The following is an 18,048-nucleotide window of genomic DNA, read 5'->3' as shown; positions in this document are numbered from 1 at the left end:
TTTTGGTTACGAAATTTTTGATATTCTGCCTTTGAAAAGCAATTGCCCGATGCATCTCGCATGCGCATTTGTCGGCCGGCGGGCAGGATGCAGGTCCCATTTTCTTTCGGAAACAATAAATTCAAAGAGATTCATATTTGCTAATAACTTATCTTCTAGTTAAACTAAAAAAATTCTAAAAAAAAGTGAAAAATTCTATAATTTTTGAAAATTTAAATAGAAAAAGTTTAAGTTTAAATTTATGTTCAAACTTGACTTTTCTTAGTTTGTTTAGTTTAAATAGAAGATAATTTAATGCCAAAGATAATAAACTTTGTCCCAATTCCATACGACGTTTATTTTTTTTCTGTCCCGACAGCCAATTAAGAAAAATCGTAAAAATAAAAAACCGAGAAATCGGGCGTCAAAGTTTTTGCTTTCTGCTCAAGCCATCATATACATATCTGCTAGACGCTCGGTCACTATTTCCCTTTTAGCTTCGACAATATTTCGAATTCCCATCTATAACTTTGAGGACATATTCTTAGATAATTTCTTAAGAGATTTAAGCAAAACGACAAAAAAAAAGATTTTTTGAAGCTTTTAAAGCAGGATCCCCCCTAAAATGTCGGTCGCGGCTACGTCTCAGATGGTCCATACATTGAGTCCAGTTTTCGATGACTCGTTCAAGCATTTTGACTGGTAACTGCCGAATGACACGCATGATGTTTGGCTCCAAGGGCTTAATCGAAGGGGGATTGTCCATATATATTTTAGACTTTACATATCCTTATGGGAAAAAGATCGTGTGATATTTTGAAAAAGTATGGACCGATGATTCCACCGATCTAAAAACCACTCCAAACCGTTGCTTTTTCTGGATAAAATAACAGCTCTTAAATTTCTTCAGGTTGCTCTTCGTCCCAAATGCGGCAATTTGGCTTGTTGAACGATTTGTAAACGTTCTTCAAGCGTAGGTCTTTCAATGATAATATACTGAACAAAAATAACGTAATGGCCTTGACACGACTAACGCGTGATCTGCCAAAAAAATTCTATTGAAAAAAGTACCACTAGAGGGATCACCCTCTGGCTTGATCGACGGACCTAAACTAGAATATTGTCAAAGTTTCACTGCATTTCTTTCAATCGTTCTCAAGTTATTTAGTAAAATTAAATATCGCTGTTCGACTTTGACTTTCATATGAAAACCTAGCGTTGCTCAAAAGCAATAGGAATTAGTTGCTACCTCGATTTGTACACCCTGAGACAAATTGGCAGTTCTTTAAGTTGCTATGTTGAAAGTCGTTTGTTATCGCCCCAAAACACCAGAATCGACCGACCAGTCGTGTTTAGCCAGCAATTTTTGAGATTCACATAATTTTCTTCGAATATCTTGAACATGATAAACCAATCAATAAACAATATTACTGTGCGTTATACCATCGATTGGTCGTCGAGATCATTGTTAGCCAATATTGTTAGGTGAATGACTTTGCGGTCCACATAGTATACAATATATATAATTTTATAGTTTTTGATAAGGAAGAAAAAATATATATTTAATATACTGTGCCTCCGTCTCAAATTTTGAAACATTTCAGCACTTAAGCTACTTAAAGCTTATCTCAAAAACAAACAAAAGCAGAGCAACGAAAAATATGCAAAAATGCCAGGAGAAAGCAAAAGGTCATAAGAAAAATATGTGCACTTACGAGTACACCAGGACAACACGCCTCTCAATTTTGTTGAGCATAAGCAGCCAACATAGACAACGCAGCGTGAAACGTCTTTGTTTGTTTTGACTGCTTCGCTATTATTATTATCGTTTTTATTATGTCTTCCATTTATTGTCATGCTTGGCGATTTCGTTGCTCCTATTTTTTGTGCCTTCATGTGTATTCCTAAGGATGCTTAGCATTTCTATGCCACTTTTAGATAACACATTTTTATTTTTCACTCAACTTTTCACACAACCTGTGCGCAGTAGTCTGCTCTCCAGCTTTCACGTACTGCTGTTCTCAGCATCCGGTAAGACTTTCACTTTTGTTGAACTTGATTATTGTCGCAACCAAGGAAACCAACGGTACAAACGGCGAGAGTGGCACTTAAGCGAACAATGAGCTCGGAAGTGGCACTCACGCATACGCAGGATATACTCAACGGTCCTTCTCATTTTTCTAGAGGCATAAAAAGAAAAGCACAGGATAGCCACCATAACCGGATGTGTGTAGGAAGGAAGCAACGGAATAGCAATGAAATCATGCCTTGGGCATGTCTTGGCACGTTGCTTTTACCCTCCAACTGCTGCTGGTGAAGTCTATTTTTAGGCGTTTATGATAGCTACGAAGCTACGCTGAACCGTTATACAAAGTTCAAACACTTAGTTACAAATAATAAGCATATGCAAGCAAATATTACCTAAAATAAAAGAAATGGGGCAAACAATTGCTGCCGCCTGCTGGTCAACACTGGTGCACGCGTATGAAGAGACAACATCCAAACAAGTCGCAACAACAAGAAATTTCGTTACGCGTGCAAGTCGACAAGCGACCAAAAGAAAGCAGTTTGGCTTAATTTACAAACAAATAATATAAGATTATACTAAGAACGACAATGGCAACAATAACGGTTAAAGCCGAAAAAGAAAAATACACAAATAATAAAAAACATAATAAACTGAGCGGCGTTGCGTTAAAATTGCAAACACCCGAGTTGACAGCATTTCACTTGCCTTTGTCGCCGACCGCAGTCGATAAGCAAATAAAAGAAAGCCTACTTTCGGGCTATTTTACCATGTTAGATAAGCCTGCTGTCACAAGGGGGAACACAGCATAACGATAGACGTTAGAATGCTCCAACCTCTGCTTCTTAGCCTCGGCTCCTCTTTATGGCACGAAAGTGAAAGGCTCACAAACTGTAGGAGGCGAATAAAAGAGGCGCTTGCATGTTGCGAAAAATATTGTGTACTCAAACCGCAATAAATAAAAATAAAATAAAAACGTCTAAGATAAGCCACGCCGACTTGACTAAGGCTCAGCGCACTGAAATAGCTAAACGAAGAATAAATAAAAGTTTAAGTATTTTTATTGCCCTCCAAGGATGCTCCAAACTGTCTGCCGATATTGAGAATATTACGGATTAACACAACAGATGAAAGTAATTGTGGCATGTGATAAGACGTTGGCGAGACATGAATTCATGTATGCTTAATGTGACAGTCGACTAATGAAATTTGACAGCTTAAATTGTGGCTTAAAACACTAAGTATGCATCCCCAGTCTGTTAAAAACAAACATACTAAACCTCGTTGCAGATTATCGTTAAAGGTTCCTAAAAAGTTTACTCAGCCAACCAGCCAGTTTCGGTCTGAGTAGAATAATCCCACTTTTTATTACCCATAGAAGTATAGAACTTCACCATATGAATACTGACCATCATTACAAAATCTTTTCTGACCAATATACGCTATCTGATTAATTAAAATCAAATCCAAACCGGGTTAGATCGCCGAAAAAACAGCCTTTGGCCGGATCAAATCCTGGTTAATTCCGGTGCGTAGAATCAGCTGTCGTGGGAATCGCTTGCAAAAAACTAACAGTACAGTACCTTAAACGATTCTAAAAATTAATTTAATAGTTTCACTTACCAAGTAACTTTCTTCAAACCGAACCCAGATTTCGAAGCAAATGGTTCAATATTTAACTAAAAAAATTAGCAGCAAATTGTAATTAGAATACAAATTCTAAGCAGTTTTCTAGCAAATGTTATTGTGAAGTGAAAAAAAAAGTGTTCAGAATTTTACGTGAAGCTGACTGATCGGAACGCGTGGACAATAGGGTTCATTGGACAGGAAATGTTTTTCTTTTTTATTTTTAGGACCTTTAAGAGTACGAGTAGCTGATCAAGATTACAGATTTTTTGAAAAATCCTGACTGGTCTAACTTATCAAACTGCGGCGCTGAAATGGGTTTGCGATTCTACAAAATCCAACTCATGCAAGAATTGAAGCAGATCGACCATCAAGCGCAACGCATGTTCACCGTCCCCGAAGAAAATTTTATTCAGGAAGGAAGATCACTTTTGGTTGAATATTTAAGTACGTTTATAAATAAAATTGTCGCATTTGAAGTAATACTAATGTTACAGCCAATGGGGAACGCTAAAGAGTCATGCTTAATGACTTTTTCATCCCTGAATTGGAAAATGTTGACGACCTCGGGTTCCAATAAGACAGCGCAATACAGCCATACAGCCAACGAAGCTATCAATTTATTGAAGGAAATTCTTGGTGAGATTCTGTAGGATTGTGCACTTAAACATCGGCAGAATATTTTCTGTGGGGTTATATGAAATCGCTGTCTAAGCAGATATGCTCGAGGCGAATGACGTCTTGGAAGAGAATTTTCGGCGCATTATGCTTACGTCCCCAATTGCCGCAAAAAGTGGTCGAAAATTGGGTCCCTCGGCTGTAGTTTATTCACGGCAGCCAAAGCGAACACTTTCACGCGAAGAGCCTTTAGTGGAAATATTTTTTTTTTAGATTAGTATGACTGTCAGTGACATCTGTGCCAAGAGTAACATCAAAATAATCATTAGTATTTGGTATAGGTACGCTTGTCTTTCTGAAGTACATAAAGTGCAGTCTGCGATTTTTACGATGAGTGAAGTTATGCAACAAAGAAGTTTCATTAAATTTGGTGTGCGGAATCAAATTTCTGTTGCCGAGAAGTTCAGAATGTTGCAAAAGGTCTTTGGAGATAATTTTTTGTTGCGAACAAGTGTTTGTGATTAGTTCAAATTGTTCAAAGAGGGTAGAGACGACAAACCACGTCCAGGACGGCTATCGTCATCAAATTGATGATCAACGCGTAAATAAAATAAAGGAATTGGTGCTTGAGTATCGACGATTAATAGTCAGAGATCTTACTGGCATCGTTAGAGTATTGGAAATATAAGTGAAAACCATTTTGAAAGATCATTTGGGCTTAAGAAAAGTGAAAGTACGATTGATTCCAAAATCACTAAATTTTTTCGAAAAACAGCATCACGTTAACGTCTGTGAAACAATGTTTTCCGACTACCAGAATGTCATGAAATGTATTATTACTGGCGATGAGACTTGGATGCTTACTATTCGGAAACAGACGATCAATCGGTCGACTATCGGGGCAAAGGTGAACCGAAGCCGAGAAATCCACAACAAAGCAGCTCAAAAATCAAAGTTATGTTGACAGTTCTCTTCGGTTATCGAAGTGTGGTGCATTCCGAATTCCTTCCGACAGGCCAAGCTGACAACAAGGAATACTATTTGAGTTTTACGCGTCGTTTGCGCGAAGCTATTCGTAAAAAGAGGCCGAAATTATGTGCCGACAACTCTTGATTTATGCAGCACGATAATACACAGTCACATAATGCACTGAGTCTTTCTGAGTTTTTTGCCAAATTTTCAACTAATATCGTGCCGCAACCACCGTATTCGGCTGATTTAGCTTCATGCGACTTCTGGCTATTCAGCAAACCTAAACGACTGCTCCGGGAAAAACGTTTTGAGTCAACTGAAGACAATAAACGAGAATCGCTACGCGCATTGAAAGCTATTCTTTAACAATACTGTTTCGAGAATCGTTGGAAAACGTTGGCACAAGTGTATTGGGGTCATTTTGGGATCACCTTGAGGGGGCCGATATAGATTTTGAAGAATAAATTAAGAATTTTGAAATTATGAACAAAGTCTTACTATTTTTTGCTCATAGTAGTGTAAAGGCAAGCACTTATCTTTATCATAAAGCTAAAATCTTTGTCATAACAATGTCCACATGTCTTAAAAAACACCCTAATACAGACATAACCATATTGTATTTATCCGAAGGCGATGAAATTCGAGCGGCACTTCGCTGGTATTTTTCTGGTGCGACAAGTGTATACAATATCAAGAATAGCAAGTGTGAACTAAGCTTGCTGAGCTTAGTATTTAATGAAGCGGAAAAAAAGTGCGAATGTATGTATGTATGTGTGTACTTAAGTAGATACGATTTGTGTCGCTTGAAGGTTTCGTTTATTTACGCTTTAGTATTTTCTTTTATCTGATTGAATGCCTTGAAAAATGTTGAATGTTATGGTGATGCTTGCAAAAAGCGTAAATCAATGCTGTTAATAACTGTAAAGGGCGCGACTGAAAATTAAGTTGTATGTATGTATGTATGTATAAGTGTAATTAAATAAAAGCAAAGTCAAATTAACCAAACAAACGCGACAATAGTACTTAAGTCAAGGCATACGCCTATATTCAACCACACATACATATGTATATGTATACATATACATATGATATATGAACGTACAACAACATTACAAAACAGTTATTTGCACAGGTGCAAAGTGCGTGCAGAAAAAACGCTAAAATATAATTTTTAAATGCGAATTTAAGAAGAGCAAATAAGCTGCGAATGAAAATGTGTAGTTGAAGGTGTCCGCACTGCTGTTGTAGCATTGGCAGCACGTGCTGCAAATCGCCACAAAAATGCCTTTCGCGCGGCAGGTGTGGCAAACACACACAGCGTTGGCATGCGAAGGCAGCTTTGAGGCTTTAAGTATTTAGTGCACTTGAGAGCGTTTAAATTGCAAAAAGCTAAGTCGCCGCCCATTCATGGTTTGTGTGTTGACGTTTTTGAGGTGTTCAAGTGCGCCTGCAATTGAAAGTGCAATGAAAAACGAGGACTCCACAGGCATGTGTGTCACTTGTGGTGTGCGACGAATGGTGCTCGACAAATGCATGTATGTAGGTGCGTAGTCGCTTGACCCTAAATGCTAATTGCATGTTCAGATGCATCCATAAATTAACATAGGTGTGCAACATTTGCACTTCACACTGTGGCCACTCTATCGGTATGGATTAACACGCTTTCCTACTCGACGCAAAAACGAATCATAATTGCACGATTGCCATGTCGGAAGCGGAAACTAAGGCATATGCAAAAAGCGAACTCACGCACAGGCGTCCTTATCTTGTAACTGCTCTGCGCTACATACTGCCACCTGCCACAGAGGGGAGGTGCAGCACAGCGGCACTTGTTGAAAATGCAAATGAATGACTTAAACTGGGTGAAAAGGTTGGAGCTGAGCTGAGTGTGAGTTGAGGGTGCTAACGCATAAAGTCGCTTTCTGCTTCTTCTTTTTTATAACAGGTCAATTGAGAACTCCCCGGCCTAGCATAGTAAAACATACTTTTTTGGCAAAATTCGTTTTCAAGGGTGATACACTGATTATAGCAATCTTCTAACTTTTCGGTAACTTTTTTGTAGTAAAATTTGTGCTTTGCTTCAAAATAGGCCTCAGTTTCGGCGTTCTCCTCTTCATTTGACGAGATTTTCTTCCGAGTGAGCATTCTTTTGAGATCTGAGTACAGGAAATATTCACTGGGAGCCATATCTGGAGAAAACGTGAGAGCAGTTCGTGGTCCACTTCATGGATTTTTGCCACCGACTGCGACATGGTGCATTGGTTTGCTGAAGTATCACTTCCTTTTTCTTCAAATGCGTCCGTTTTTCGGCGATTTCATCCTTAGAACGATCCAATAACGCTATGTAATAGTCGCTGTTGATAATCCTTCCTTTTCTAAGGTAGTTAATACAAATTGTTCCATGTGCATCCCAAAATACAGACGTCATAACCTTGCCGACTGTTAAGTTTTCCGCGCTTTGGAGCGGATTCATCGTGTGCAGTCCACTCAAACTACCGCGTCTAAACTTAGCATACCAATCCTTGATGGTTGATTTACCTGTGTGTCTGGAAACTCGTTATCAAAGCCAAGTTTTTTTTCGACTGTATTTTTCCCTTCCAAAAGCATTGTTCTATTCCTCTTATCTATTTCTTTTTCACAATAAGAAAAGTTACTTCACTCAAAATGATATATGTAATTCACACATTAAAGATCTGACAGCAGTCAAATTTACACACGCGACTTTTGAGGGTTAGAGCTAACTAAAAATCATATAGATTTCCTTATAGTATTGTCAGCCCGGAAACTTTGATCTGTTTTAACGGTAGTGCACGTGGAAAAATTGAACCAAACCTAACCAAAGTGTGGCTAACTGTAACCAATGGTTTAGGTAGTTGTGTTTTGTATTGGTGATCAAAATCATGTCTAGAGGAAAAGTAACTAATATTCCTATTACAACTTTATTCAGTTAATTGGATTTTCCAAAAAAGTGGATTTTCTTCGCCACTCAGCGGAATTGAAGTTAAAGCTACTCAGCTTAAGATCAACCAAACTCGGTTTTGGTATTACAAGGTTTATCTCTTCTCATTAGCGATGGCGTTTTCGATCTAAAAAGTTAATATTGTTAGATAATTAAACAGCTAAGAATTATTAAAATGGAGATTAGTTTTGATTTAGTATATCAAGTTGACAAACAATTTGGGACGCAAAAGAAAAAGCCTTTGTGATCACTCAACTCCATTCAAACTTCCAACTATCAAGTAAGTCAAAGTTTTGTTGACAATTTAATGATATTATCGATAAGGAATTTCAAAACTTCAACCAAAATGCAGTAGAGATGAAAACCTTTATAGGGGACATCTAATGGTAGACCTATGATCTACGGCAAATTTGACAACGTTTCAAACTATTTTTGTACGGATTGAGTTTATGTCGAATATCAAATCAAACCAAAATGCAATTGTGTTGAAAATAGGTTTTTGTTTTTTTTAATTTTATGGAAGTTATCTGACCGTAGAGCCATGATGAACAAGAAGTTTCACAAGGCTTCAATCGTTTTTTTCATATTAATGTCGATAATAGCGAATATTCAACTTCAACCAAAAAGCAGTTGAGTTGAAACGCGAAATAGAGGTTCTCTAATTTTATAGCAGTCATCTGATGGTAGAGCCATGATGACCGGGAAGTTTGCCAACACTTCAACTGATTTTTTTTGGCGGATTCAGTTGATTCGATAATACTCAATTTCAAAAGTTCAACCAAAATGTTGTTATTAAAGTCAACTGACAGTAGATCCATGAAAAACGGGGTTAGATCTTAGAAAAATTAGTGAGATATCTCGGTTTGAGTAGAAATGAAAATAAGTAGTTATTGTTTGTGCGGATTCTGGATAGGGTATAGGAATGTTAGGTATGTCAGGGTAAAGTTGGGATAAGTAGGATTGCGATTTCTCGATGTAACTCTCTCCTCGCAGCATATTACACCAAATCTGCGTCCTTTTATTAAATTATGAGACAGTAAATCATGCTGCAATGTATATGTGAACAGGGTGTATTAAGTTTGCCACGAAGTTTGTAGAATCAAGAAGGAAATGTCGGAGATTCTTTAAAATATTTATGTATGTATATAAAAGATCACCATCACGCGCCGAGTCGCTTTAGCCTTGTTGTCTTGTTTGCAATTTGAGATATCGCTCTGAAATTTTGCACACAACCTTTTCTGTCTAAGTAGTATCTCATTTGTCGGAAGTGTTGATATCGGACCACAATAGCATATAGCTGCCATAACTGAACAATTGAATTGAAGTGCTCGTATAGACATTTTTTCATTTGGCGAGATATCTTTACGAAATTTGCAAGAATTATTGTACGAAAGAACACTATAATGTCTGAAAAAGTTCTTCTGATCGAACCACTACAGCATACAGCTGCCTTACAAACTGAACGATCAAAGTGGAGTTCTTTTATGAAAACTTCTTCATTTCTGAAGAAAATTTGTTTATTTTCCTTTATGAAATTTCTTTATTCCTATTCTAGCCTCGATACAACCAAAGTTAGCGTTTCTATTTTTTTCTTGGATAATTTTTTAATTTTCATTATATGCTTAAGTAAATCATAAATTTATCTCCCTGTAATCAGAATTTAGGTAGCATAATGCCTGGACACGTACGCCTACAGCGCTTTACATAACCACAAAATCCAGCTCAACTTCACCGCTTAGCAAATCCAACCAATGTCCTACATGCGTGGCAGCGAGCAGGTCGAGGAGACAACAAGACAACAAAAAAGCGCACGCTTAGCCATGTGACACACTAGAAGTGCGAGTGTATGAGTGTGCGCAATTGAGTTCATATGCACAAATGTTTGTGGGTGTATGTGTGTGCAGAATTGGAGTGTGTAAATTTTATTAACATTCGAAATTGTGCTTCCTGAAGCTACAAGCTGTCAACTGCAAGCCTACCGTAAATGATGCTTGTTGTTGGAATGCGGAGGTGTGTGACAGCCCATAATAACACCAAGCATGCCACTGTATAAGGCATAAACGTGCGACCTGCTACCTATGGCCAACTGTGTACATATGTAATCGGTATATATATGAATATTATAGACGCGTAAACATGTTTGCTTATGTAAATCGCGCTGAGCATGCAAAATGTATTATGTGGACACGTTGTAAGCGCTGAAGTTGACCCAATTCACCGGAATAATTTGCATTCCACCCTCTGTGCAACAGCCGAAATATATAGAATTTCTACCGCTTTCGGCAACCGAAGCATTAGGTTGGCCGCACCCGGGGCGCAGCGGCTTTATGCGGCCCTAACGCATTATCTAGCTGCCTTATCATTTATTTGTTGCATTTATTTCGTACCACACTTTGGGTGGAATTGGGGCAAATTTCATTTTCATTCTCATTTACACTTCCAGCTTAGCGGTTATTTAAGTGAAGTTTCACTGGAAATGTTTTAATTTTCAATTTCTAACTTTCCGCTTTGGGTGCTACCCTGCTGCCTCTGGTGCAGGGCTGCTTTGGTGGCACCATTTGTGCGCATTCATTAAGTCTGTCAGTTAAATTGCATTTTCCTTTTTACGTTACGTTTTTCATTACGCCAAAACGTTGCCACAATATTTCCCGTTTCTACGTTTTCCGGCATATTGTTTCTCGATTGTGGTTGCGCCGCGCCTATCACCCGGTTCTCAAATGCTTGCTAGTTGCTCGGTTAGTGTTTTAAATAAAAACGAAATTCCCGCGAGTTTCATCCTTTTTCAGCCGACTAAGCCAGCTAGTGCGCTGGGCCGCAATGCAACAAACGCTTTTGGTGACTTTTCTTGAATGAAAAGCGATGGCGGGCGAGTAGAGCCTACAATGTGTATGAATATTATATATTTATTTTGCTCTAGTTGGACTGGTTGCCGCGCATTTCCTCTGGCAACTAATTAAGTGAAAAAGTTTGCATATTACACAATCCCCATTCCCCACAGCCGTTTCCTTGAAACTGTCATCTTTTATAAAAATATTTACTCGCTGCGCCGCTAGAAAGTGAAAGGGCTTAAACTGCGCCGACCGTATAATTTTCCTGGTTTTTTCTAACGGTAATCGCGCTTCATAAATCTGAATTACTTCCATGCGCACACATGCATATGCCCACCCATTGGTGGCGCGCTGAAACAGTTCACATTTGCCGTTGCGTCAGTCACCGCAATGGATGCTGCGGCAGGAAGCACTAAAGCGTTTTGCCAGTTATGCAAGTCGTGCGAATTTACGCACACATATGCAGGCACATATTTTACTTTTTATATTTAAATTCCAACATTATAAATTACATATACACTTATGCCTGTGTACGTTTGTGAACCGCAACGGGATTACTGATTAGCGGAACTTATGGCTGGGCTTAGTTTTTGCGAAACTACTTATAGACATACGTTTATACTTCTGAGCCCTGCGTGGAAATAAGGTAGCTTGGAAATATTGACTAATGCGTTAAGGACCAGATTATAGATATACAGATAGATACATATGTAAATTGAGGTTTTCACTGTGACCTATAGTCTATTGTGCCCTCCCCGTAGCAGATTATGGTAGCTATCACTGTGCAATTTGTACTTGCCTGAGATTTCAAAATTCGTGTCAAACAGTCCCATTTGCATTCGGTCCTCTAAAAACACTAAAAGGTTCTTCGATCCTTCCAGTATAGTTAGCAATTGCAGAAAGGCTTTAAGCTCACTGGCGAATCAACTCCACGTGTCCTTAATTTGGGTTACCGGTAACAGAAATATTTTCATTAAAAAGCAGATGAGTTGGTCAAACTATGAGTTTCTTTAGATACATATATCCGAAGCGGAGTCATGTCCGCTGGGTATGAACAAAAGAGATCTTTATACTCATTAGGAACAAGTAGCTTAGTGCAGTTGGAAATCAATAACCAACTGCAAGATAACGCAGCAAATATGACCCAAATATGCTAAGACTGGAACCAAAAATTCACTGCATAGGACCAGGAATAGTAGTTTCTTGCTTACAGCAACTATAACGGGACACCGACCGTTTGAAGAATACGCACTAAAAATGGGTCTGCCCTTAAACAACATTTGCCGCAGCGGCCCGCTCTAGCACAATCCAGACACAGAATATTTGGAACACTTCAGGCACCAAACCTTGAATGACTTTCCACAAGAAGCATAGCGGACATAAGTTGGTTTCATCGAAAGCAAAAAGCGGTTCGAGAGCAAAGATGAAACGAAATAGCAAGTTTATAGAAATTCGACGATAATGCATCAAGCGCTAACTGACACCAAAGTGGTAATACTCTTACCTACCTCAACATCTTTTCCATCCTCAATAGCGTTAGTTTTGGACCACTTTTTGCAGCAAAAGGGTCCGTATGTTTCTTTCCAAGTTGTCAATTAGCTCGCGGTGATATGCGTAGACAAGCCGTTTCATATAATCCCACAAAAAAACAGTTCAGCGGTGTTAAATCACATGAATTAAGAGGTAAGGGACAGGTCCTCAACGCGAGATAATGCGCTCAGTAAAAGTTTCCTTCAAAATATTTAGTGTTTCGTTAGTTTTAAGTCATATAGCGTCATCTATTTGGAATCAAAGGTGGTCCGCATCAACATTTTGCAATTCAGGCACGAAAAAGTCGTTATTCATAGCTCGATAGCGTTCTTCATTGACTCCAACATGACGGCCGGCTCCATTTTTGTATGAATAGGTCGTTTGATTTCCTCTGTCCATAGAGCATACAAACAGTGAATGTATCGGCTTCTTAACAATGGCTTGTATATTACCAGCACTACCTATTCAATTAAAAGTGAGGTTCATCGCTGAAAAAAAAAAATCTTATGAAAATCGGGACTCATTCGGGTCTTTTGCGATACTTTGCTCCACAGCAGCAATAGCGTCTTCAGTGCGCATTGCACGACGTCTCTGAGGTTGCGCATTATCCACTAGAGTATAGTACTCTACTGCTGGGCAGTGGCCTAGCTACAACTTCGGGCGCCCGGGGCCAAGGATGTTCTGCCGCCCCCCTTTATCCACCTACCCAAATATCTTCGATATTAAGTATATAAAATTTAGGAAAGCCACGCAAATTCTGAAGTTCCAAAATTCTCACAATCCCGTTTTTGATGAAATTGATAGTAAATTTACAAGACATCTTATTAAAAGCCATAAAAAAAAACCATTTTCGCCCTATATCTTGTACACTTTTGACACAATTTTCAGGAATTTTTGCCCGAATTGGAGTTTTAAAAAACAGCGAAGATCATTTTGCCGCCCCCAAGACGTTGCGCCCGGGGCGACGGCCCCCTTCGGGCTTCTATATCTATCATATTGCATCATATAATGTGCTCAAAGACTTGAAGTGCCACTAATTTCATTCACTAGTCAGTTAAAGCCTCACTAAGCGCCCACCACTTGACATATTTTGCTGGTGAATTGGAATGGAGGAATAAAATGGCAGGCCTGATTCAGATGACGGTTCCGTAAGTTATGCGTTCCTTTGTATGCACCTACATCACCGCTAGGTGTGCAAAGCTATACGAGTATTGTCACAGCATTCTTGTGACATGTCAATTACGCATAAAAAGAAAAAGCAGGAAAAGCTGAACTTCAAATGTGCTCTATGTGATTTATGAGTTGGAGACTGGTACTTTGTTTCTTTGTGCATTACTTTGTTGCTGAGTGTCGACTTCCGAATTAACGTATCACACGTGCGTAACGCGCTACAAACTGCGAGCGGCAAATAGGTTGTGATACCTGTCAAATTTATAGATATTGCCGTCGCCAAAAAGCCAAAATCTTCTTTCTTTGGTCATTTTATTCTGATGAGAGTATTCAGCAGCAGCCGCCCTACTTGTCGACACCTCATTATTATCTCTCCCTTCTGGTGATAGCTTCATTTGTATGCGCGATTGCATGCCTTTTGGGGGACAGGCTTGCATCTTGAAGAAAGTCTGGAAACTATGTATATATATTTATATATAGAATTCCATACATTTCTTATATACATACATACATATGTGTGTATGTATGTAAGTAGGTAGGAGCAACACGTTTACTTCTCTCAATGTAGTATATGAGTTACTTGACATTTGCACGAAGATTTGATTAATGAAGCGTGACTTCTCGGTTGTAGCGGCTGACAACTATATAAAATAAGAAAGGAAAAATGTATTTTAATACCATATGTATGTATATATTTATATGTATGTACGTGTCAAAAAGTCAGTTTTTTCTGAACTTTGTGAGTGTGTACTCAACCAAAAATGCTGGTTCACGTTGGCCTAAGCTTTTTAAGATTCCCAACAACAGTCTCAATTGTTACATAAGCGTTAAACGCATAAGCTTATATACCCATAAGGGCCTCTTGGACATACATATATACACATTGACCTTTCGTACAAAGAAAGTTATTTGTAACATCTTTTCTCTGGAGTTGCCGCTGTTAATTTTTCTTCTCCATTTTTCTCTTACTCCCAACTTTTCCCATTTCTATTGAGGTGCGGTCAAGTATTAGGAATTTCTAGCAATTGTTGTCTGGTGTTTAGCACTGTATTTGTAATTTTTCATCTCTACATAACCCTGCTTGTTTGCTGGTCTGTCTGTTTTGACTGTGTTTCGCTTTTATTGTATTTTTGACGATTTGTATAATTTTTCAATTGAATAAAGAAAATAAATTTGTATAAATTAGTGATTGTGTAAGAAAAGATTTGAAAGACGTATGTATATAAGTATATATGTACATATGCAACCTCCATATCACATTCATACGTACATATGTACATACTACATTCGTGAATAACAAATCTCATTCAATATTGTTGTGGGAAAAAATTAACTTTTTGACTTTATGAATATTGCTTTTTATCGCTTAACTACCGTTCGTTTTCCGTTGGAACCGCTAGCAGAAGAGTAGTTTATTGCAACTGTTATCGATTTGCGAATGAAATCTTATTGAAACAGAGTTTTTATTGTGATATTATGGACAAAGTGCTTTAAGTATGTTTAGACACTGTTGACGAGCTGTTAATTTTCGATTTTGAAATTTAGCGCTGTTAATTTGCTGTATTGAAGAATTAACTGTCTTCACAGTAATTGTGAGCAAAATCATGTGAGCTTATGTTGATGAAGATGAGGAATAAAAATTATTCTTTTTATACCAATAACGTATGTATGTATGTACATATGTATGTATATATGTGAACTCCTCACTCAATTTTTAAGATATCGATCTGAAATTTTGCACACATCCTTTTCTACTTAAAAAACTGCTCACTTGTCGGAACGGCCGATATCGGCCCTCTATAACATATGGCTGCCATACAAACTGCAGAATCAAAATCAAGTTTTTGCACGGAAAAAATCCGGTTAAATAAGCATTAGAAACTCAAAAACTGTAAATAAGCATTGCGTTTTTTTTAATGCAGCCCTCAAACCGATTATATATTTGATAAACATATAATATATTTTACTTACTTTATATTCCAGATTACATTTCCATAACTGCACGAACGAAATCAATCAAATACAACCGACCAACGGCCGTTTTACTTTTTCTTCAACTTGGTAAGTTAATCCTACAAAAATTGCTTGAATTTAAAATCACATATACACATACATCACATACACATTCGGCATAAAATTAAATTAACTGGAGAAGCAGCTAAATGGACTTTTTTACCTAATATTGTTCACCTAATCTTTATATATATAAATCTTCTGACCGTGTGTTTGTAGTTGAACTGCTCCTAAACGGCTGGACCGATTTTGATGAAATTTTTTGTGTGTGTTCAAAGAGATTCGAGAATGGTTTAGATTCACAATTTGGTCTACTGGAAAATGGTGTTTTTAAATTAATTTTTCATTTTTAATCAATTGCTAATTTTGGAATGTTTGGCCGATAGACTGCGCTACCATCGCAGTATCCAATATTCAAACCTTAAATTGGCGTAAACGTGCAATAAACAAAACGATGCCAAAGTAAAAGGCGACATCTGTAGACAAGTTTTCATAACGTGGACAGAGTTGTTCGTTCTTAGGTAATAAATTGGGTGATTCAAAACATCTATGGGTAGTTATAACATTTTTTTCATACCTGCTAACTATTGGAAGGGGTATCTTGACAGGCAATTTAAAATTGCAAAAGATCTGGCATAAAAATATAGCGGCATAACCGAAATGTTGATAAAAAGGTCTACTAAATATTGAGATATAGAGAAATCTTTTCGAAGCATTGCAAGACTGATGCCATAACTTTGCCAGCCGATTTTTTTGTATATCCACGCTTGAGAACCGTTTCTTAATATGCAGTCCACCAGGCTGACAATCGATTGGACTCGATTGATTTCACTGTTGCACAGCCCAAATTCAATAGTATTTTTACCCCAAAAACCAATTCTTTCTTAACGCACAAAATGCTTTTTGATTCATTTTTGTTGCTTCCCCAAAAATTCGATTGTTCCTTAACTAATAATTATAATCTAACTAATAGAATTCATATAGATGGTATTAGTAGTACTACCTATGTATCAGCCAGAGTTAAACATGGGCGGGTCCTCTAGTATTGTATTATAATTCTTAATTAAAACCTATTGATACATTTCTTGGTACGTGCTCTTCTCATATTTTGAAGTATTTTAGTACTCAAAACTATATTTATTCAATTAAGACTTTTTGAGTTTTTAAGGTCTCGATTAAAGTGTAGCTTCTTCGGTTCAGTTATGCAACCTTGCTGCAGAATACAAGTTGTCTAAGATTTGGCAACACTTCATTGCCGCTTAATACCGATACTCTATCGAATTAGTATGATTAATTTGAAATAATAATAATGACTTTGTTGTTCAAAACCTTTGTTGGAGCTCAGCTTTAAGTCGAATGTGATTAAAATTATTAATCAGTCCTATTATATACAGTTCTCTATTCACATATGTACATATATACATACATAATATACCAAAACACATGTGTTCGTAAATTACTTCTTTCAGAAGTTGATCTTCTTGCTTAAGCAGACGATTGGGGTTAATGACTTAATTTTGCAGCGAAGTAGCGAATACTTAATAATGTACATATATAGTGTATGTAAATACATATTTTGTATCCGTTTTGCTCATTAGAAGAAATACTGTGGAGCTTCAACAGGAAACATAAAATGCCAAAGGCAAATGATCTTAAGAAAACTTTCACTAGAAAATGAACTCGCTGGAGACGAAAGCTCCAATACAAGCATGTGCAAATGTACATAGTACTTTTGTTAATCACATAAAGATAGAAAAAAAAGTCAAACTTTTATAGTTAAACAATGAACATATCCTCCAACAATACTTCTGTCAAATGAACTCCAAAAAAGTAACAGGACGATGCTGTCATTATATCACTTACTATTATTTTTGATTTAGTTTGTGAATTTGTTCACAAACTGTAAGAAAATAGCTAAAAAGTACCTAAATTAAAGGAATATTTACAAAAGTGGAAGTAAAGGGTCGATAGCGATCGAGAGAATTGATTGAGTCAATTAGATAATGACAACACGTTAACTTCGGATGCCCCGAAGTGGTGGTACGCTTCACAGGTGCATTTATATAGCATAGAGCAGGGTATAAAAAGATCTTTATTCTGATTTTCATCGGTCAGTTTGTATGGTAGCTATAAACAATAGTTATCCGATCTCAACAATTTGTTCTGAGACAATCTCAAAACTATCTTTGGAATACATAACTTTTCCGAAATTAGGCATAAGGCAACTTTTTAAGTACAGTATATTGCAAGCTAAGATCTTTGCTATTGCGAAAGCCGCGAAAGCAGTAATCAAGGCAGTAACCTCGTATCGCATATCGGCCAGAAGT

At 37.5% G+C, this 18,048-nt stretch overlaps 1 long non-coding RNA gene across 1 annotated transcript in view; it reads left to right on the top strand.

The window, feature by feature from the left end:
* Positions 1 to 18,048, top strand: part of LOC120768571 — a 72,342-nt gene that overhangs the window by 1,829 nt on the left and 52,465 nt on the right. Inside the window, exon 2 of the long non-coding RNA XR_005704777.1 lies at positions 15,692 to 15,769. This is a non-coding gene — a long non-coding RNA (uncharacterized LOC120768571). The remainder of the gene's footprint in view (positions 1 to 15,691; positions 15,770 to 18,048) is intronic.

This window comes from Bactrocera tryoni, chromosome 2 (assembly GCF_016617805.1).
Source record: "Bactrocera tryoni isolate S06 chromosome 2, CSIRO_BtryS06_freeze2, whole genome shotgun sequence".
In the NCBI taxonomy this organism is placed as follows: domain Eukaryota; kingdom Metazoa; phylum Arthropoda; class Insecta; order Diptera; family Tephritidae; genus Bactrocera; species Bactrocera tryoni.
The sequence above is the reverse complement of the archived record's forward strand: the minus strand, read 5'-3'. Positions and strand labels throughout refer to the sequence as shown.